Source organism: Nyctereutes procyonoides, unplaced genomic scaffold (assembly GCF_905146905.1).
Source record: "Nyctereutes procyonoides isolate TBG_1078 unplaced genomic scaffold, NYPRO_anot_genome, whole genome shotgun sequence".
Classification (NCBI taxonomy): domain Eukaryota; kingdom Metazoa; phylum Chordata; class Mammalia; order Carnivora; family Canidae; genus Nyctereutes; species Nyctereutes procyonoides.
The window spans coordinates 7,246,645-7,269,788 of record NW_026575131.1 but is presented as its reverse complement, the minus strand read 5'-3'; the positions used below and the strand labels follow the sequence as shown (position 1 = coordinate 7,269,788).

Sequence of the window (23,144 nt, the reverse complement as noted above, 5' to 3'; positions counted from 1 at the left end):
TTTGAAGAACCAAGGAAACATAGAAGGTATAAAACAACACAAACAGCTGCAATTCGCAGGGATGGGGTGGGAAGGGGCGGGTAAAGGAAAGAATGGCACAGCCCTTGAAAGCAACAGCCTCCAGGATGGCCTGAGCCACATGAGGGGTTGGAGGGGTGGGGGGCTCTGAGAAGACAGGCTCCTATGTCCTAGCTTGGACCATAATAAATCCTAATCCTAAGGGGACCCTGGAATTTGCCTTTTTAAAACAATTTTCCCACTAATATTCACTTTGCAAGGTCTCGCCCTAACACCCAAGGGAACTTTGGTAATATTTCCGCTCTTCCTCCCTCCCTCCCTCTCCCTCCATTGGCCTCCCTCTCCCTCTTTCCCTCCCTCTCTCTTTCTCCCTCTCTCTCTCCCTTCCTCTTCCTTTCTCTTTCTCCTCTCTGTGGGTCTCAGCATTTGAGGGTTTCTCTCCAACTCTTACTTTCTTTAACTCCCTCTTCCAAAAATTAGATTTAGGAACATGAGTTTTTCCTCTGACAAAAACTGAATAAAAAACAAGTTAAGAGTAAGATAAGAAGCAACGTACAACTTGTGAGGCCTTTGACAGTGTCCAGACATTGTCTTCAGCATCTTCACAAATGTCTCGTCTCCTCTAATTAAATCCACTTTTATCCAGCTGCAATATTTGAGATCAATTAAATAGATAAGGAGCATTGATTAAATGGCTCTACCTCCAGCAGTCCACAAGCTTGGCTGCACATTAGAATCCCCTGGAAGCTCCTGAAAAACAGTAATGCCCAGGTCCCACTGCCAAATGATTAAAAAGGTGATACCACCCTGGTCCAGAAGGTTCAGATTTCATTGTTTGGAGGTGGAGCCTGGGCATCAGCTTCCTGAGGGTTAGAATGTGCAGCAGTTTAAGTTCCACAGGCACCAGAAAGTTTCCCACGTGCTTTAGTGAATTCTGTCAAGAGAATGCTGCTGCCTCATTTCACAGGTGAGGAGCCTGGGGCTCCGGGCCCAGGATGAGAGGGGCGAATAGAATCCAGAGATCCCAGGTCTGTGCATGCTGCTGGGCAAGGGGAGCCTGAAGCAGAGACAGAAGAACTGACAGCTTCCCCCTGTCTTCCCCCTCCCCCCATTTACCTCCACCCATGCAATTCACCAAGTGTCTTTTATGGTGTCATTCCCTGTAGTAAGACTTAAGGCCCAGTGATTGTGTTTTTTTTTTTTTTTTTTTATGTAAGCATCCTGTAACAGTTATCCTATTACTGTCACCTCAGAGGTCAGAATTTTACTGTCATGGATTTGACTCTAGAGCCCAGCACAGCGCTTGGCCAAAAGTTAATGCTTCAAAATTGTTTTGTTGAAAGATTGTTTGGAAATATGTTGGATGGGATGAATGGATAAACAGACAAGTGGACAGATGTGAATGGGTGGTGATAAGCGGATAAATGGATATGAGTGAATAGATAGGCAGTAGGTTGGATGGATGGATGGATGGATGGTTAGATGAGTAGGTGAATGCAAGAATAAATTTGTCCACAGCCTGCCTTGTGTCACAAAGGATTTGAGATACTCAAAAGGATTCAAGATACTTATAGTAAAATTAAAACTAAAATTTTAGCACTGTCCCTGTACCTGGATTCACTCTAGGCAATAGAATGCATCTGTGAGCAAGAGACAAAGTTTCTTCCCCTTGTGACCCTTCAATTTTAGCAGCATGAAACAGACAATAAACAACAAACATAACAAATGACTAAATTATATAGAGTATGTTAGAAGGCTAAGAGCTATTGATGAGAGAAAAGAGCAGGGAAAGAGAGATGGAAAATCCAAGCAGGCAGGGATGGGATGCCATTCTAAACAGGGAGATGAAGGATGGACTCATGAAGAAGGTAACCTCCGAGCAAAGATCTGAATGAGGTAAGGAAGGGAGCCCTGAAAGGATCTAGGAGGAGAGCATTCCAGGTGGGGGAATGTTCCGTGCAAAGGTTTTGGATGTTAGTGTGCCTCTGTGTATCAGCAATAATGTTAGAGGCCAAGCACCTGGAGCAAAGTGAGTGGAGGGGAGAGGGGGAGTCCAAGGTCACAGGGTGGCCAGGTCACATAGGGCCTTGTAGGTGATGGTGAGAACTTCGGTGTTTTTGCAGAGTGACAAGGGAGCCACAGGAGGGTGTCGAGCAGAGGAGGGATGTGACCTGGCTTAGATTTTAAAAGGATCCTTCGGGGGGGGGGTCCCTGGGTAGCTCAGCAGTTTGGTGCCTGCCTTTGGCCCACCGTGTGATCCTAGAGTCCCGAGATCGAGTCCCACGTCGGGCTCCCTGCATGGAGCCTGCTTCTCCCTCTGCCTGTGTCTCTGCCCCTCTCTCTCTCTCTCTCTCAATGTGCTCAATGTGTGTGTGTGTCTCTGTGTGTGTGTGTGTGTGTGTCTCATGAATAAATAAATAAAATCTTAAAAGAAGATCAGTTGACCTTAAATGTAAGAGTTTATTTCTGATTTTTTTCTGAATTAAAAAAAAAAAAGGATCCTTACGAAAACTCTTATAATAAATCAGTAGACCATGGGAGATTGGAATCGAAGCAGAGCGAGCTATGGGAAGTCATCCATCTAAGAGGGGATGGTGGCTCACAGGGGATGGTGGGGGGAGTGGAAACGATAGAGATAGTCAGAATCTGGGTATATTCTGACGGTGGACCCAGCGGGATTTCATTTGGATTTGGATATGGATGTCAGAGGAAGAGAGGAATCAGGTTTGATATCGGGGCTTTTGGCCTGGGTAACTGCGAGTAAGGAGTTGCCACTCACCTAAATGGGGACAGCTGGCATCAGGTCAAGGTTTTGGGAGGGCGCACAATCAGGAGCCTGGTCTTGGACATGACAGGTTTGGCTGTGCATTGGCTCTCTGGTGGAGATGTCAAACAGGCAGTCACCATCATTGGAATTTAAGAGAGGTCTAGGCTGAAGACATAAAGGTGGAGTCACACATAAATGGTATTGAAAGCAACGACATTGGATGAGGTTACCAAGATCATGATGCAGATGGAGGAGAGAAGAGGATCAAGGACCGAGCCCTAGGTCCTGTCAGCATCAAGAGGTTGGGGAGAGAAGAGAACCAGTGAAGGAGAAGCAGGGGAAACCATTGAGCTAAGCAATGACTAGAAGGGCACAGGGTCCCGAAATCAGATGAGAGAAAGGAGCCGTCAACTTCGTTAACCCAAGTAAAAGACGAGATCTGAGAAATGAGCATGGATTTTGCCATGAGGAGGCCACTCGCCCTCTTGACCAAAGGGACATCCATGGAACAGCAGGAGTGGCCCTCTGATTAGAATGGATTTACAAAGAACAGGAGGGAGGATTTGCAAGGATTGAGGATGGACAGCTCCTTCGAAGAGTTGTAGTACAAAGGAGAGTGTGATAGTTTGTTGCTTGGTGGCCCCCGGGGACCTTGTCTCCTGTATTCAAGGAGGATCTTGGATCTAGGCTGTCCCTGTGACTGACTTTACCCAATTAAAGAAGCCACACTTTACCCAATTAAAGAAGCCACACTGTGCCAGTTCCAGGCCTAATTCATAACATGGCCTGGAAGCTTCTGCACTGCTAGACCCCAGGCAGCATGCTGTAAGAGGCCCAAGCCACACAGGTAAGCCATGTGGAAGAGAATGTGGAGGCCTTGCCCTCGACAGGGCCAAACCAAGCTCCAGCCACCAGGCAGCTCCAACCATGGGCCTTTGGACATCTGAGCCCAGTGGAGCCTCCAGAAAGCTACAGCTGCAGCTGACACCACACGAAGCAGAATAGCTGCCTGGGGGAGCCCAGTCAAGGGGGCATAATAAAACGGTTGTTAATCAAAAGAAGCCATTAAGTTTGGGGTGGATTGCCATAGAGCAATACTAATACAAACAGGGAGACGTAAAGGGATAGTCAAGGGGGAAGAGGAGTCAAAAAGATCTTTTTTAGTAGTGATGGCATCACTGTTTCTTTATTGAATTATAATTGACATATAATGTTATATTAGTTTCCAGTGTACAAGATAGTGATTGGATATTTTTATACATTACAAAACGATCACCAACATAGGTCTAGTTACCATCTGTCCCCATACAAAGTCATTACACTATTATTGACTGTATTCCCTAAGCTGTACATTATATCCCTGTTATTTATTTTATAAGTAGAATTTTATACCTCTTAATCCCCATCACCTGTTTCACCCATCCTCTCACCCACCCCCTGGTAACCACCATTCCTTCTCTGTACCTAGGAGTCTGTTCCTGTTTTGTTTTGTTTGTTGTGTTTCTTAGATTCTGCATGTAAGTGAAATCACACCATATTTGTCTTTCACCGTCTGACTTATTTCATTGAGCATAGTCCCACTTGTTTATTTTTGGTTTTGCTTCCCTTGTGTGAGAAGATAGATTCAAAAGAATGTTGCTAAGACTGATGTCAAAGAAATTACAGTCTATGTTTTCTTCTAGGAATTTTATGGTTTCGGGTGTTACATACCAGTCTTTAGGCTATTTTGAGTTTATTTCTGCATATGGTGTGAGAAAGTGGGTCAGTTTTAATCTTTTACACGTAGCTGCCCAGATTTTTGTTGTTGTTTTAAAGATGGGAGAAATAATGGCATATTTGTATGCTGATGAGAATGATCCAGAAGAGATTAAAAATGATGGTGTGGGAAGAAAGAGCAGACGAAGGGGGCTGGGGTCCAGTGCACAGGGACAGGTAGTCGAGCTCATGGGCTGTTCACCTGTGGCGGCAGGTGGGAAGCCTGAGTACAGGGGGTGGAGACCCTGGTGGAAGGGTTCTCTCATGGTGGGTGTGTGGACATTTTGACCACTTCAATTTTGTCAGTGAAGAGGCAGTGGAGAGTGTGGGCGGGGGCAGGCACTATGAATTTAGGGGAGCAGAGAAGTGGAACAGTAGTCTAACAGAGCTGGAGACCAATGGGTAGGTAGGTAAAGCCTAATTGCCACACAGTACCAAGGGCTCTCTTTACATTCAAGGTCACAAATTTTAAAGTGAGTCCAGGCAGAGTGGTTGTTTAGTGCAGCTGTGTGGGGGTGGACACAGCATTGGCTGAGAGTGGACATGATCAGAATGGTAGCTTTGCCGAGCAAGTATGGAAAACACAAATCATAAATGAAGAAATAAAGACCTGGGGAAAGCAATTCAGATTATGAGCTGAAGAAAAGAAAGAAGGAATACAGTCATGTTTTAGACTGCTATTATTAGACAATTGCATTTGAGTGTGGATTTGAGACAAGCGCATTTGAGACAAGTGCATTTGAGGTTCAGACCCTGTCCAGAGAACATATTTAGATGGAAAGGTCAAGGAGGGAGCGAGAAAGGTGCCAGGAGCCTGAGACAGACAAGGAGATGGCTGCTTAAGTGCCTGCCTTAGCCAACCCCCTCCTCACTGCAGTCCCCACTCTGCCCCAAGACAAACCTGTTTCCTTTTAAATTTGGTTTCAGTTCTCTTCGCTATAGGATGGAGGGAGCTTCCCTCCCCAAACCTCCCCTTCCCTGCTCATTAGGGGTTGTACTGCCACAGACTTCTCTCCCCGGAACATCTTTAGCAGCCAAATCCAGCAGGGAGAAATATTTTCAGCAGCTTGGCAGCAGGAAAGCCAGCTTCTGGCTTCCAGTCTGGGAAAGTAAGGTGGCTAGCCACACACAGCTGGGACCTCAGTGACCTCTTGCCAGAGGCACATCTCAGAATTCTGGGAAGAGGGCACCTGGGTGGCTCAGTGGTTGAGTGTCTGCTTTCAGCTCAGGTCATGATCCTGGGGTGCTGGGATCAAGTCCCGCATCAGACTCCCTGTAGGAAGCCTGCTTCTCCCTCTGCCTATGTCTCTGCCTTTCTTCATGTGTCTCTCATGAATAAGTAAATAAAATCTTTAAAAAAAAAAAAGAATTCTGGGGAGAGAAACAGAATTCACCCTCCCACACCTTTCCACGTATACCCAGCACAGTCGGCTGTTCCCCAGGTTCCCAGCAGAGTCACCTGTTAAAAAACACAGACAACAGGACCCCTATCAGAAGCCATAGTAGGATCCAGAAATCCTTGTTTTCAACAAATTCTCCTAGTGATCTTTAGCCACAGCCAGGGTTGAAAATTACCAATTTGTCTCTTTAAGTCTCAGTTTCCCCATCTGTTCTACAAGTTAACACAACCGTCTAGATGTGCTTTCCAGACACATGTGTTCTTTGAGCTCCAGAACAGCCCCAGGGGGTGCCATTATTTCCAGTTTTGAGGTAGGAAGAATGGGGTTTTAGTAGAGGCACACGGATGAGCGGTGGACCACAGTATCTTTAGGGCTTTCTCAGTGCTTGGGTTTGAGGAACCTAGGAGGGTCCAGGTGGCAGTGGAACCTGCCTCCCAACACCTAGGGCTGACTCAGGCCCTCATACACCCCAGAGACTCAGATGAGACTGCTGAGTACCCGGCAGGCCTGCCCATCCAAGTCTGAGCATATGGCTGCAGGTGCATGATTGAAGTCCTCTCCCCTCCCCCACACAAACTCCCAGCTCTTCCCTGACCTGTTGCTGCCCAGCCTATGACCTATTTTGGAGTTTCTCACTGACATCTCCTTACTATTTCCTGTGTCAGAGTGAGTGATTTCTGCCCAGTGTGGAGGGGGGTGAGTTGGGAAATTGGGAGAAGGTTCAATCTGCTGAGTTAAGAAGGAGGGTGGAGAAAGCCGTCTAAACCAAGTGCCTTCTTTCTTGACTGTAGCCATTGAGATGTTGTTGGTGAGGGAAGACTCATGATGGGATTCTTACTTAAGAAAAGTCACTCTGCTCCTGCGCTGATGGAAGGGAGAATGGACTGGAAGAAGCAAGTTGGGATGTCTAGGGGCAATTATTGAGCTTTTGAAATCTTTCAGGTAATGGGGGGGGGGGGCTAGACTGGGATGTGGGAGCAGGAGACAGGAGGGAGATGAGGGCTACAGTGGGAAATTGGCTGGTGGTCTGAGGGGGCACTGGAGTTTCCCTCCTGAAAGTCTGGGTGATTGTAGGTATTGTTCATGGAGATGGAGAGCCCAAGAGGGAAGGGACCATGTTGTCTTCAGACTTACACCCTGAGTGCCTGGCAGGCAGGGCACTTGCTGTAAAGGGATACTGAGGTACTAGCACATCCTCTTTGGGTGAGACCTCTGGGGAGCCACTTGTTTCCATGGTGGGAGAGTGTTTCATGCTCTGGTACCAGGGGGTAAGGTCCCTACCAGTCCCAGAGGAGCCCTATTCATCGGAAAACAGGAGGAAAGAAAAAGGGAACCCCTAGAGAATGGGAGGAAATATTTGCAAATCATATATCTGATATGGGTCTAGTATCTAGATTCTATGTAGAAGTCTCACAAAAGCAAACAACTCAACTAAAAAGTGGACAAAGGATCTGAATAGACATTTTTCCAAAGAAGTTATATAAGTGGCTAATAAGCATATGAAAAGATGCAGAATATCATTAGTCATTAGGGGAATGCAAATCAAAGCCACAATGAGATACCCTTTCACACTCGCTGGGTTGACTATATAAAACACAAGACAAGTACTGGCAAGGATGTGGAGGCTTTGGAACTCAAACACTGGGGATGGGAGGGTAAAACAGTACAGCTCCTCTGGAAAGCAGTTTGGTGGTTCCTCAAAAGTTAAACATAGAATTATCATAGGATGCAGCTATTCCATAACCAGATGTATACACAAGAGAACAAAAAACGTATATTCACACAAAAACTTGTACAAGAATGTTCATAGCAGCAATATTCATAACGGCCAAAAAGAGGCAGCAACCCAGTGTCCATCAACTAATGAATCAATACAGAAACATGTAGAATGTCTACACAATGGAAAATTATGCAGCCATAAAAAAGGAGTGAAGTAATGCTACAACATAGATAAATCCTGAAAGCCATAGATAAACTTATGCTAACTGAAAGAAGACAGTCACCTCAGACAACATGTGGTAAAGTGGATTCCATTCATATGAAAGTGCAGAACAGGGAAATCTTTGGAGATAAAAAGTAGATTAGTGTTGCCAGGAAACGGGGGAGGGGGGAGTTGGGAGATATGGAGTTGTTTTTTGGGGTAATAGTAGACAGTGGTGATGGTTGCAAAATATTGTGAATATTCTAAAACCACCCAAGAAGCAAAATAAGCTGCTTTAGGTGCAAGAGTTGACTTTGGCCCCAGCTCCACCATCCCTCACTCTGTACAACCCTTCTGCTGCAATTGCACCCAACACCCAAATTCCTTCAGCCAAACCTCTTCCACACACCCAGACTTCCTCATTCTTTCCATTCTGGCTATATTCCCTTTTTGCCTTCACACCTCCCAGGGGCTCACCCTGCCCCTCTAGGCCCACCACACCCCATCCTCTGCACTATGCCACTTCAGAACCCTGCTTCAGAACCCTGCTCCCTGCTCACCTCTTCTCAGACCTCCCTTAGATGAACCCTACTAACTCCCTATCAGCCCTTAGCACTTGTAAAGACACTCAATTGCCAGGTTCTAATCTGAGCTCTGCCACTTAAAGCCTGTGTGACCCTTCAGAATCCTATACCTTTTTCTGGGTCTCAGTGTCCACATCTGTAAAATGTACATTGCCATGTGTCTTAGTCGGCTTAGGCTGCTGTGACATACCATGGACTGGGTGGCTTAGACTACATAAATTTATTTTCTCACTGTTCTAGAGACTAGAAGTCTGAGATCAGGGTGCCAGCGTGGTCAGTGAGAGCTCTCTTATAAGGCACTCCTGTCATAAGACCCCACCCTCATGACCTCATCTAATGCAAATTACCTCCCCAAGGCCCCACCTCCAAATACCTACCATATATTGGAGGCTAGGGCTTCAACATATGAATTTGGTTGGGAGAGGGGAGACACATTCAGTCCGTTAAACCAAGCTTACTTGACAGGTGGGACTCCATGGAATTCTGAAGGTATGAAGCTTAATATATGCCAAGTGCCAGACTCTTATTAAGGGTTATTATTTTTCATCATTACTGTGTAAATGTGTGTGTGTTTCTCAGCAACAGAATACCATACACTATTCATAAGCATCTGATGCCCACTAATCAGGTGCTCAAGGGCAGGGGGTGTGTCTGCTGCTTTCGGAGTGTTCTCTCAACCTACGAGAAACTACCAGAAACCAGATCCAAAATTCCTCTCTCCCTCCTGGGATCCTAGAGCCATATTTGTCTTGGGTCATACGTATCTGAGTTTCTGACTCTCAGGCATGACCATAAAGCCTTTCAGCTCAGGGGCTCTGTAGGGAGAAATTTCACTGCCCTCCACCTCAGTTCTCTTGTCTATAAAACAAGCATAAGAATACCGACCTCATAGCATTACTAGGAGGGCTTGATGAAAAACCACATGGTAAGCTCTCAGTATACGTCAATGATAAAGATGAATAAATATATTAGTTACCTGATACTGTATAACAAATTGCCTCAACATTTAGTGGCTTGAAACATCAATAATCATCTATTCTCTCTCGTGGTTTTAGTGGGTGAAGAATTCAGAAGTACTTTAGATAGGCAGTTCTATCCCAAGGTCTCTCATGAAGCTGAGGCTTCAGTCATCTGAAGTCTTGACTGGGCTAAATAATCCAGTTCCAAGTGGTTTGCTCATATGTTCCCAAATTGGTGCTGGCTGTTGGGGTTGGGGGATGGGGCTTGGTTCTTCTTTCCACAGAACTCCTTAAGTGTCCTTACAATATGGTAGCTGATTGGGATCCCTGGGTGGCGCAGCGGTTTGGCGCCTGCCTTTGGCCCAGGGTGTGATCCTGGAGACCCGGGATCTAATCCCACATCGGGCTCCTGGTGCATGGAGCCTGCTTCTCCCTCTGCCTGTGTCTCTGCCCCTCTCTCTCTCTCTGTGTGACTATCATAAATAAATTTAAAAAAAAAGAAAAAAAAAGCAGACTGACTTTGAGTCAGTTTAAAAAAAAAAACAAAAAACAATATGGTAGCTGACTTACCCAATGAACCATCCAAGAGTCCAAGGAAGAGCTGCAATATTTTTTATCATCTAGGTTCAGAAGTCACACACTATCACTCCTGTGGTATTCTATGGGTCGATGCAGGCCCATCCTAATTTAATGTGGGCTAAATACCAGGGGGTGAGGGGCATCAGGACCCATCTTGGAGACTATCATAGATGATGCCAAGTATATTCTTCATGTGAGATCAGGTGTCCAACAACTAGAAAGTGGCATAGCCAGGATTTGAATTCAATTCTATTTAGCTCAGACTTTGAGGTCTTAACCACCATCCTTTGTTGACACCCATTTACTTCATGCAAGCAATCACTTACTCATTCAGCAAACCTTGTCCAAGTGCCTACTCTACTATGAGTGCCCTAGATGCTAGCAATGCCTCTGTCCTCAAGGAAACCCAGTCTGGAGGGTGTGTGGATGGCAGAGCTAGACCCAGCTCCCAAGTCCCTTGGTCTCTAGTTCACTGTTCTTTCTGTTCTGAGATATTTGCATCAGAGGGGAAAATCACTGCAGCCTTGCAACTCTTTTGGCAAAAATTGGTGGAGGAGAATTACAGAAACTGAACTGAACGTGGAACCAGGAGTCTGGATCTAGGTCTGTCTTTGACATTGATTTGTAGGATGCTTTTGATAAGTCCCTTCCCCTCTCTGGGTTCAGCTTCCTGACTTGCAGAATTGTCTGTAAGAAACTCACCTGTGCAAATGGTTCACTTAGTACCATTTATTAAGCACATACTACAGACCATGTACTGGTCTAAGTGCTGGGAACACGAGGAACAAGCTAACGTTCCTGCCCTCCTGCTGCCCTCCTACATTCAAATGTAGGCTGAGAAACAATAAACACAAACCAACAAAGAAAAAGACCACTACAGATAACCATGAGAACATGAAGGGTGAAATGATAGGCAGGGGGCACTACTGTGTCCAGGGAAGGTTTCTCCAAAGGGCGGCAACTGAGTATAGATTGAATGATGGTGAGGTGACCATGGAAGGATTGGCGGGGGCAGGGTGGGAGCGGGGGAGGAAATGAGTGTCCCACATAGAAGGACCATCAAGTGCAGAGGTCCCAAGACAAGACAAAAGATTGCTCTGTTTGCCTGCAGCAAGGAAACTACAGTGGCTGGAGGGTAGTGAGCCCAGGCAAGAGGGTGGGACTTGAAGACAGAAAGGTGCAAGGGTAGATGACAGGGAGACTTGTAGACCTTGGGAAGGTGTGTGAGCTGAATTTTAAGTGGAATAGGAAGCCCCTGAATGATTTTCAATAAAGATTATTTAATGTGCATCAAAGGGGCCTCTACCTGTTGTGTGGGGAATGGGTCACTTGTCTCTCATAACATATTCTTTCAAAAGTTTTAATTAACTTTTTTATTGTGATAAAATAGACACAACATAAAATTTACCATTTTAATCACTTTTGAGAGTACAATTCAGTGACAGTAGGCAAATACGCAATGTTGTGCAACCATCACCAGCATCCATTCCCAGAACTTTTACATCACTCCTAACAGAAGCTCTGTACCTCTAAAGCTTTTCAGTGGAGCCTATGGTCATCAGAACTCTTTCAGTTAAAAGTGACAAAAAGCCCAACTCAAATAGAATTACACCAAGGAGAGAAGCCATTGGCTCACAAAAGTGAAAAGTACAGGTTAGTTTTCAGGCATGGCTGGATCTAAAAGCCCAAGCAATATCATCAGGCATAGGGCTCTCTTTCTTTCTGCTGTTTACTCAAGTGCTGGCTTTATTCTCAGGCAGTCTGTCTCTGTCTCTCTCTCTCTCTCTCTCTCTCTCTCTCTTGATTTTATTTATTCATGAGATACACACACGCACACACACACAGAAGCAGAGACATAAGGAGAGGGAGAAGCAGGCTTCCTGTGGGGAGCCTGATGTGGGACTGGATCCCAGGACTCTGGGATCCCAACCTGAACCAAAGGCAGACACTCAACCACTGAGCCCCCCATGTGCCCCCAGCCTTTCCCCTTCTTACTGACAAAGAGAGCCATCAGCAGCTCCAGGCTTCCATTCCACCAGCTAGGCAACCCCAGAAGTAAATAGAGGATTCTTTCGCCAAGAGTTCCAGCAGAATTTCCAGGGCTAATTCTTATTGGAGCAATCTGGGCCACGTGTCAATCCCTGAACCAATCACTACATTCCACCAGAGAGCTGGAACTTGCTGATTGGCCAGGGCCACAAGCTGGGAAGGGGAATCACCTCTACTTTAGGTACTTGGCCTGAGGTTAGGAAGGAGTAACTTCTCAGTCCCAAAGACAAGGTTCTGTCACAGGGGAAAGGGGCCAGCAGGGGCTGGACAGGCAAAGCATCTGGCTAACCTCTGCAACACTTAGAGATGTTACCTCCTCTGATCTTTTTCTCAGCAGTTGGCTCCACTGCGACATGAAAGGCGAGATCCTGACAGTCTCCTTAACTTCCCCCCACTATTACAGTTGACAAGGCCTTCCTCCTCAGTGTCCTGGAAGCTCTTCTCTCAACCCCAAACCCTTTTTCCCCTGCCCTAGCTCAGACCACACACACCCCATCTCTTGGATTACTGCAACTCCCTCTATATAACACTGACCTCCCTTCCTCCTGAGGGAGCTTTTCTAAAGTCCAGGTCTGACCACAACTGTTCAGGCCCCCACTTTGAGCTCCTCTTCAGCTTATGAGGCTCGGTCAGATCTGACTGCTGCTGCTTTCATCTGCAGTCTCATCGCCCCACCCCCACCCCACTTAAGTCCTCTTGTGACTCATCCCATCCTTTGGCATGCTGCTCCTTTTGCCTGGAATGCCCATAGCGACATCTTTTGCTTGACTTTCAGTTCAAGTCCTTTGAAGTTTAGTTGAGCTATCATTTCCTCCAGGAAGTCTTCCTTAGGGACCCCTCCCTCCGCACACCCATCCCACACATGGTGTGGTTAATATCCCTCCTGGGCTCTCACAGAGTGCTAAGTGTTTACCTCTTCATAGCACCAAAGGTGGCATATTATTTTTGAAATATTAACCTCTGTTTTTTAATTAAAATGAGATTTTTAGAACTGATTTACACATGGTAAAATGCACAAATATTAAAAATTTTTACCTATCTCTACCTATCTCTGTGTCACCATCCCAAAGATCAAAGTATAGAATTTTTCTGGCACCTGCTTCTAGTGCCTCTTCTAAGTCACCAACAGTCCCGTTCCCAACCCCTCTCCTAGAGGTAACCACTTCTAAAACTGTAGATTAGTCCTGCAAGTTATTGAACTCCATATAAGTAGAATTGTACAATATTCACTTTTTATGCACTGGTTTCTCTTATTCAAAATAATGTTTTTTTTTCTTCTGTGTTGTTGTGGGCAGCAGTAGTTCATCTACTTTTATTGCTATATAGTATCCTATACTATGAATTTGTTTATTCAAACTCCTGTTTGAGTGGATATTTAGGTTGTTTCCAGTTTGGACTATTAGGAATAAATCTGTTATGATTTATGTACAGATTTTGTGGACATGTTTTCATTTCCCCCAAAGATATACCTAGGAGTGGAATTTCTGGATCATAAGGCAGATCTATGTTTATTAAAGCTGCCAAGCAGTTTTCTAAAGTGCCTGTACCATTTTGCATCTCCACCAAGCATGTATGAGAGTTCCAGGGGCTCCACATTCTGGCCAATACTTGATGTTGTCACTCATTTTTATTTCAGCCATTCTGATCGGGGCATGGAGGAAGCTCATTGAGTTGTTTTTCATTTTTGCTAATTTCTGTTACCCAGAAGTCTTATCTTAAGCTGCTATCTCAAGGCTACTTTCTTTTTCTGGCTGTGCAGGAAAAAAAAAAAAAAAAAAGAAACCAAACTCTTTTCCTGGCTTTTGAGTTTCAAAACTCTAGGATCTCAGGAGCAACAGGAAAAGATTCCTGTGTGCTGATGACATGATTAATAAAGGGAAATGCAGCGTATTTAGGGGCAAGGCTCCACTTCTCTGAAACTAGGCAAGAGTTTCCAGATGCAAAAATGTGTTAAGGAAACATAACTCAGAATTGGAGTAGGGAAGCCATGGTTGCAGCTTGCATAGTGCAGCAGGAAGAAGGAAGTTTTCCCTTGGGCTGGCAAAGAGAATCTGCCCTCACCTGCAGCCAATGAGAGGCTGCCACCACTTCAAACTCATTTTTCTTCCCATGAATTTTGTTCAAAACAACCTCACCCAACTCCCTTTCTTCCTCTATAAAGAACACTCTCCTCATTTGTTCTGGGGACTTATTTATGGTTCCTTTGCTTGTCTCGAGTTGCAATTCCTCTGCTATTCCTGAATAAACTGGATTTTACTTACTTTTTCCTTTTAAAAGGTCGACAGAGACAAGGGTAGGAGAGAGAGCTGGAGCAGCAGCAAAGGGGGAGGTAGATGGTACAAACTCCTGAGGAAAGGCACACTTGAACTTGCCCCTTCACTGGATAGGGCCCAGAGCTTGGAGGAAGAGCTACAGAGCTTGGAGAAAGGTCCCAGATTCCCCAGATAACTTCAAAGAGATTGAATGTAGAAAAACCCATGCTCTTCTCCTAAAGCAAACTCTGGCAGAAAAATGGCCATGTGGCTGAGCAGAAGAATCTTAAATGCCTAACAGAGTTTTCTATGCCCCTGGGGCCATGGGAGCTGAGGTCAGACTATGATTACCTCATTTTACAGATGGGCATATGACAGCCAACATTTACTGAGCACTCACCATTGCCAAGTAGTGCTCTAAGCATTTTTCATTTATTAACTCATGTTATCCTCACTACAACCCAATGAGGTTAATACTACTATTATCTTCATATTACAGATGGAGAAACTGAGGCATAAAGCAATGAAGTGACTTGCTAAAGATTGTGATAAGATTTGAGTCCAGGTTGCTTGATTCCAACACACATGTGACCATCTCTAGCCCATTCCAATGTCCATTTCCAGCTGTGTGCTCATGCTCCCTGCATGATCCACTCCGCCTGAAACCCTCTAACTTCTCAACTTCTGCCCATTCCACTGGTGAACTCTTCACACACTTGATACCTCCTCTGACTCCCTTGATGCTCAAGAGTAGAAATATTCATTCCTCCCTCCCTTTCCTCCTCTGTTCCCATAGCACTTTACTTTTAGGAATTGTGTAAATAAGGATTGCATTTATCTGTATGAAAGAGAAACTTCAAAATAATGGAGTGATAAGCAAAATAAGTTTCTCTTTCATGTAAAAGAAATATGGAGGTAGACAACCCAGGGCTGATACAGCAGCTCTATGGTTTCAGTGACTGAAGCTGTTTTATTTGCTCCATCATCTGAGTATGGGGCTCCCTTCCTAAGGTGACATTACAGGTCAAAATTGCTGCTAAAGTTCCAGCCATTGCATCTACATCCCAAATGGCAGAAAAAAGGAAAGGAGCATTTGCTTGATCCTTTTAAAAAGATTTCCCACACAGGCAAACCTTTCAGTGACTGAGCTGCCAAATCTGCACATGCTGAGCAGAGACCCAGAAGCAAAGGCTCCAGCTACGTGGTGCTGCTTTGCTTTTCTCAGCCACAGCCAAGCAATACTCCTTCCAGAACAGGCTGTGCACAGAAAGCGTTGCCACACTGGCTGTGCCATCGGCCACATGAGGACCATGCTTTGCGAGATGTCTTTCCACCGGGGGAGGTGAGGACAGGGAGACAGAGCTTGTCACTCCAGGCCCCCGTCCACTCCACTTCGCCCCACAGTTTCCGGAGTCTGATCAGCTTCTCCGGACAGCCCTGGAAATCCACCTGCAAGGTCCACCCGGGAAACGACCTGAGCCGCTGGGGCCCCACTGCCCTGTGCCCGCGTCTGCCCCCAGAGGGCTTGCACTCAACATGTCAAATGTCCCCAACAAGCACACCTTTATTTTAACACATGTTTTCCAGACATGACCAACTGCTTTATTTTCCACAATTGGGTTGAATGAACAGTGGGCCTGGCTCACAAACAAGCTTGTGTCGACTTTAACTTGCATTTAGACGTTGCAGTTGCCCAAGACTGACGGGGCTCTTTTACAGGGGACCCAATGGTCCCAAATGCCTTCCAAACAAACGCCAAGAGCACAGGGCTCCGTGTGCCCTGAGCACGCGCTCTGGATGAGGCATGGCGCTGTTTCAAACACACTGTCGCCTCACTGCAACTTCTCGGGGTCCTAGGAGCTGAGTGCCGTCACTCGTTATTCTACTTATTCTACGGCTCAGAAATCCTAGAGTCAGGGCCACCTGGGTGGCTCAGCCATTGAGTGCTCAGGTCGTGATCTCGGGGTCCCACATCAGGCTCCCTGCATGGAGCCTGCTTCTCCCTCTGCCTGTGTCTCTGACTCTCTCTGTGTCTCTCATGAATAAATAAAATCTGAAGAAGAACGGAGGAGGAGGAGGAGAAGGAGGAGGAGGAGGAGGAGGAGGAGGAGGAGGAGGAGGAGGAGGAAGAAATCCTACAGTCAGAGGTGGGACATCACCCAAGGCCAGTAAATCATAGAGAGAAGATGGCCCCCCAGGCAGCCATCTGCAAAGCTCACACTTGGAAACCCACACCTTCCCCTGCTATTTACTGAGTGCTCACTAGAGCACAGTGCTCTCACCCTTCACACACCCACACACACAATGAATGCCAGGTGTCCTACTTCCCTTTGGTCTTCCATCACACCCACGGTTACACACACATGCACTTGGAAACTGCACTAAAAAGCGTGTTTGCAAAACACAAACACATGAATGATCATCCGTGCCATTTTAACATGTAACAAAAACTGAGATCCCATCGTATTTCCCTTTTTGCCTTGGCCATCAGGAAACCCAAAGCAAAATTCATTTTTCAACAGTAGTACTGTCTTGTTTCTGGATTGTCTGGTGCATTTTACCTTCGTGGTATGCTTTGATTGTGTCTGGCTCTTCACTGTATGTCACTGCAAATTCTTTTTCAAAGTGGGCAGATATAGTAAATAAAAATACTGAAAGCCATGGCCCACGCTTTCTGCTGGGGCTGGAGAGTATGGAAAAATAAAATAAAAATAAAAAAAATAAAAAGATTTCCCAGTAATTCCCAAAACATTTACCCTTACATCTCATTAGCCAAGATTTAGTCACATGACTACACCTTGCTGCAAGGGAGGCTGGGAAATCCAATCTTTTAGATGGATATTGAAAGAATGATTATTAAGAGGCAATCTTTGCCACATCATTACTGTAGCATTTACCCACACTATAACTGGGATATTTTATTTGGATGTTTTTCTCCACAGATAGAATATCTTGAGGGCAGATTCTTGTCATCTTCATCCTCACATCCCAAAGTCAAGCACATTTGGAGACACTTGAGATGAAGGAATAAGTGACTAAGTGTTACCTTTCTTTAGATGCCCCAGGGGCCCATAGCACAGATCTCTGCTCACAGCAAGCCTCCAAAAATTGATTGAAATGAATTTACGTGTTCTTAACCTCAGTTTCCTTATTTTTAAAATGGATATAAATGACCTCAAAAATTAATCCCAGTTTAGGGATTATTAGAGTCCACTGTATAAAATTTGAAAAATACAGCTAAATATTAAAAAGTGAAAACCCAGCCAGAGATAGAGGTTGTATGTAGCTTTCATTTTCACTATTTCTTCTGCATAAACACATAGACATGTTTTGCATATGAATAGGATCCCACTGTGCATACATTTTATAACCAGACATTTTCACTTAAATAACATATGACTGAACTTCTGCTCAAGACAAACTAGCTTGCAGAGAACAATCCTCTCAATATACAACTGGAAAACCCGGCTGGGAGAACTGTTAAAAAAGAAAATAAAAATCTGCTAAAGGCATCAAAGAGCTCTCCAGGAAGCCAACACCTGAAGGATCAAGATCCCAGAGTGAAGAGAAACACATGGAGGGGAGCCCAGCATTCCATGTGCTTTCCCCCTGGAATCTGCCAATTCCTAAGTAACTAGGTGGAGAGACAGAAGCTGAGAAACAGTAAAGCTGAGCAGGGTTTTCGGTAGTCGTACAGGGCTGGAGAGGCAAAAATAATTTATGCTGAACCCATTTCTAGGCCATACATGTTCTCTGGGAGCATATATGAAGATTCACTGGAGCTCACAGACATTTTTCATACATAGAGTTTTGGCCTTGGAAAGAACTCCAGAGATAATATAACCAAACACTTCATTTTAACAATGTGGCAACTGAGGCCCAGAGATGCTGAGTGACTTGCTCAGGGCCACACAGCAAATGGGTAGAGCCTCCTGGTACAACCTTCTTGGATTGCCCTGGTCTGTAGCTGTTGTTACTACTCCCAGCCATCAGCGCCCATTCCTCTCACACATCCTAGCGAGAGAAAGAGAGAGAAAGAGAGAGAGAGAGAGAGAGAGAGAGAGAGAGGAGAAGAGAAGAGAAGAGAGGAGAAAGGGAGATAGGACTAATTAATCTCACTTCTGATTTGTGATCTTTTAATAAATGAAAGTGCTTTTCTAAAAGGAAAACAAACACATCCTTTTATAACAATTATTGGGCATTATTCCTTTTTTTTTAATAAATTAATTTTTATTGGTGTTCAATTTACCAACATACAGAATAACACCCAGTGCTCATCCCGTCAAGTGTCCCCCTCAGTTGGGCATTATTCCTAATTACCAAAGTAATACAAATTTACTAAAGAAATATTAGGAAATATAGATAAGTTAAAACCAAAAGCATCTATTCTCTCCTTCCCACTATGCCTTATATAATAACCACTGTTAAGTTTTTTATCATAAATAGGTATATTTTATTTTTTTCACAAAATGAGTTCACACATACCTAGTCTTCTGTAACTTGCTCTTTTAACTTAACATTCATGTCATAAACTATTTTCACATACTTCCATAATGTGTAATATGACCTTAACAGTCCTATAGTTAGACATTTGGATTATTTTCAATCTTTTCCTCTTACATGCAATCCTCCAATGAACATCTTTATGTATATCCTGGTGATATTCATGATTATTTTCTCAGGAAAAACTGTTAGAGTGTGGAATAATAGGCTGAATATATTTAAAGCCCTCAATATTTGGTTCCAAATTGCCCTCCAGGAAGGCTGTATCAATTCACGCTTCCACCAGCAGTGTTCACTCCAAGCCTACTCACTTTACTTAAGTGGGGAAGGAAGGGGTAGGTCTTATTCCAGGTTGATATTTGCCATTCTTGCTCACCTTCCTTTAAATGCATAAGCTTCACAGCATGCCAATCTAACTAAATTTAGAGTGGAGAAGCCACTAACTGCCCAAGGCCAAAAACTTTGAAACTGCATCAGGGCAAAGTTGAAGGGGCAGTTTTAATAATTCCACATAACATGCTTGCCACTTGGCCTACTTTGGCCCTGAAAGATGAACATCTGTTCTCACAAACGGAGCAGGAAATAAAATAAGAGAAGGGTCATCTTGCCTTCTTTGGGCAGCTGTCTGAAACATGACCACTTGGAATTCTCAGCACCCAGAGTACAGAGTCCCCAGAGGAAATGGCTGAGTCCTGGGTGGGGAGTTGGACTGGGCACTCTGCCTATGTCTACCAGTCCATTGCTTGTTGCTCAGTCTGGGAGTCCAACATAAGTAGTATTCATTTCCTCTGGGTCTTAAGGACTTTGTGATTTCCAGTGTTCCCTGTGCTAATGCAAAGAATACTCCTTTGATTAGTGACAGACCTAAAATTTCTCAGCTAAGACTTTAACTAGAATTTGTTTCAGTTCAAGGGACATGGATTTTTTTTTTAATTTTTAAAAAAGATTTAATTTATTTATTCATGAGAGACACACAGAGAGAAGCAGAGACAGAGGCATAGGGAGAAGCAGGCTCCCTGCGGGGAGCGGATGCAGAACTCCATCCCATGACCCCCCCGGGATCATGACTTGAGCTGAAGGAAGATGCTCAACCACTGAGCCACCCAAGTGCCCCAGGGCATGGGTACTATGACTGGGCTCTGACTGGTCAGCTGGGTCACCTGGTCCATTCCCCTCTCTGGACCTTCTTAGTTTCCCCATGTGACCAAGGAAGCAGTTGGTCTGGATTTGGCAAGCCATGAAACATGTTTCCCACGAGAGAGATCTCAGGTTCTGAGCACCCACCACAGCCAAGCACTTTACACACATGCGCGTATTAATCCTAACAATGGCTCCTTAGTAACTGGACATCTGGGCCTGTCTAGCACCAATGCCCCATTATTCTGTTAATAGCACCCTGACTTTCTTTTAGGGACCCATCCCCTCCAGTACTCCTAGTCCCTGTCACTTAGGAGGGGCTGACCCCACTCCCTGACACTTGCCATAGGCATGTAACTCAGGCTTAGCCAATCAGAGCAGTTGTAATGGGTTCAGCATGTGACCCAATCCAGGCCAATGGAGATCAACCCTGGGATTTTTGCTGGAAGTATTGGGAAGTGATCTCTTTGCCTTGAGTTTGCTTAATTGGCTATTTCTGCTTCCCTGCAGAAAGACCCCGCCTGCTAATAAAACAGAGTCAAGACACAAAGGGAGAGAGATTCATGACGACTTCTGTTGAGCTCCTGGTATGCACTATGGTCTGGATCCAAAACTTTTCAGTTCATAACTCTTTTTGGCTGAACCTGGTTATAATTGGGTTTATGTGCCCTGCAACCAAAAGAATCATCATTAAAATCCTAGATATGATGCAGGTGTTATCACTCTCATTTAATGGATGAGGTCGTTGAAGATCAGAGAAGCAAAGTAAGCCCTGAACTAACAAGTGGTAGAGCAGATTTTTTCATCTACCGTTTCTTAATCTCTACCTCTAATCTCTGCTCAGGGGCTCAGACAGTCCCCCTTTCCTAGCTTCCTTCCACAAAGCACAAAGCACGGAAGTAGGGGCAAGCTTGTGAAGCCGGGCCAATCCAGGTTCCAGGCCTGGTTCAACTGCTTCCTAACCTAGTCTGATCTTGGAATGACTTACTAGACTCTGAACCAGTCTCTTCCCCAATTTTCGCCTCACTCTTCCCATCTGTGAAATAGGAAATTAATAGTATCTTGCTGGCAGGATTGTTGTGTGGAGCAGGTGTAGTGCATTATGTCTAATGCGCTTAGAGCCTGGCACATGGTAAGTATGACAAAGGGCTTACTGTTATTTTTCTCCTGCTGCCTGTATGTTATTAGTAAGTTGGTTACCCACCTCCATCCCACACAACCAGGATGCGGCCTATGTTATGATACGTCAGTTCCAAATTATACGACAAAGCAACACATACTGTGCTCCCCAGGGGCTTCAAATAATGTCTGACGTGCTGTTTCTAAAATTCTGAAGTTTCTAAAAATGGTGACCACTATGTGCTTAGCAGGCCTAAAACCAGCCCAGGAAGTAAAACCTTGGAGAGGGATTCCAAATAATCAAGCTTTATGAGGAACTGCAGAAATGAGACGGGATGGCAGTGGACCCAGCCATTTCTAAGCGCCCCCACCCAACCTCTTGCTCCCATCAGCCCCACAGCTATAGGGGGTAGACTGCATTTCCCTTAGAGTTTATAACAGTCGCTCCCCCAAGGGCTAGCTCAATTCCAAAATGGCATCCATCTGGTAAAGTATAAAAATATGGAGGCCCTGGAGAATCACCAGGGAATGGAAAGGGGATCACTGTGGATGCAGAGTGAGTCCCAGTTGGGGGGTAGGCTAATCAACAGAGGTCTGGTCAGAGGAACAAACGGGGAATCCCTTGCCTCTTGGATTCGTGAAAGTCAGTAACATGGCTTGTTGGCTATCTTGAGCCCAAAGTCTCCTATCTCTGGGCATCATCATCAGCCCTTTAATCCCCACCTTGAAGAAAGGCTCAGCAGTCTATGAGCCACCACTTCAGCACTTGCTAAGTCCTTTATGTAAAAGACTTCATGGGACTTTCCAGCAGCTGCAGTGAGATGAACATTACAGCACAGCCAAGATGACCTTGCACCTTGTAGCCAGGTTGCTACAAGGTTGGGTGGATACTCAGTCCTCCTCTATACTAGCTGTGTGACCTTGAGCAAGTTATTTAACCTCTCTGGACCTCAGTTTTCTCCTCTGTGAAATAGGAATAACAATAGTTCCCACTTACTCAGGGTGTCGCGAGGATTAAGTGAATAAACACCTGTAGCACTTAGACGAGTACAGGGCACCATGACCGCTGTTTTCATTACCCTCATTTTGCACATTGAGGCGGAAAGGCCAGAAAGATACCACATCCCATGCGTATCTTGTGAAGCTGAGCCTCAAACTAGCTCCATGTGACCCCACAACGACTCAGTGGAATTTACCTTCTACTCAAAGGAAGCTAAAAGCCCCACCATGCCCCAAACCCATACTCCCCACACACATCGTCAACACAGGGTTCTTTCCTCCTCAATACCTTTCTTGCCCTCTGAACTTGAGTGTCTCTTTCTGAAGCCTGGAGATAAGATCTGAGGTCACAACTGCCATGAGGTTCAGATGGAGTTTTCCTCACACTGAGCAAAGAACACTTTGCCTCTCTTCCCTGGCTTTGGAACTGAAGGCAGCCGGGAAGGATTCTCAGGCTGCCAGAGCCCGGGGCGGAGGCTCCCGGGGCCTGCGGAAGAACCACCCCCCTGCCCTCACTCACCCTGGCAACCTCCCTGGGCCACGCGGCTAGGTTCAACTAGCGCAGGATGCTAATGGAAACACACTGTAATGTGGAACGTGAGCTCACCTGGAGGGGGCTACGGAGAAATGGGGGGCGGGGGGGGTTGACATTCCAGACCTTGGAGGTGTCTCCAGTTCCCCAGGAAACCTCTCGGGCAGGGTCCCTATCCGGCAGTCTTAGTGTTTGTCTGTCTGGCTGGCTCTGTCCGTCTGTTGGTATGCTGGGCGCTCCCGGGGTAGGTGGAGGTGGGGTACCACCATGCGTCTTTGTCTGTCGCTCCGTCTGTGGTTGGCTGTGCCAGACATCACCCCCGTCTGACTTTCTACCTCGCCTTCTTTATCTGGACTCACCTATTTCCGTCGCCCACACTCAGGTGAGCGTGGGCGGCGGCGCGTTCTCGCCAGGGCTCTGACCCCTCTGCCTTCTCTCGCTCCCTCGGTTCCGACCGCCTGTCCCTTCTGGGTGTCCAGGCACGAGGAGCCCGAGGCCAGAGCGTGTCGCGCCCTCTCGCGCCCCCTCCCGGCGTGGGGCGGCCCGGGAGCGGCGAGCGGGAGGCGGGGG

At 45.7% G+C, this 23,144-nt stretch overlaps 1 long non-coding RNA gene across 1 annotated transcript in view; it reads right to left on the bottom strand.

The window, feature by feature from the left end:
• Positions 1–22,985, bottom strand: part of LOC129521339 (uncharacterized) — a 49,169-nt gene extending 26,184 nt beyond the window's left edge. Inside the window, exon 1 of the long non-coding RNA XR_008666798.1 lies at positions 22,934–22,985. This is a non-coding gene — a long non-coding RNA (uncharacterized LOC129521339). The remainder of the gene's footprint in view (positions 1–22,933) is intronic.
• Between the last annotated feature and the right edge of the window lie 159 nt (positions 22,986–23,144).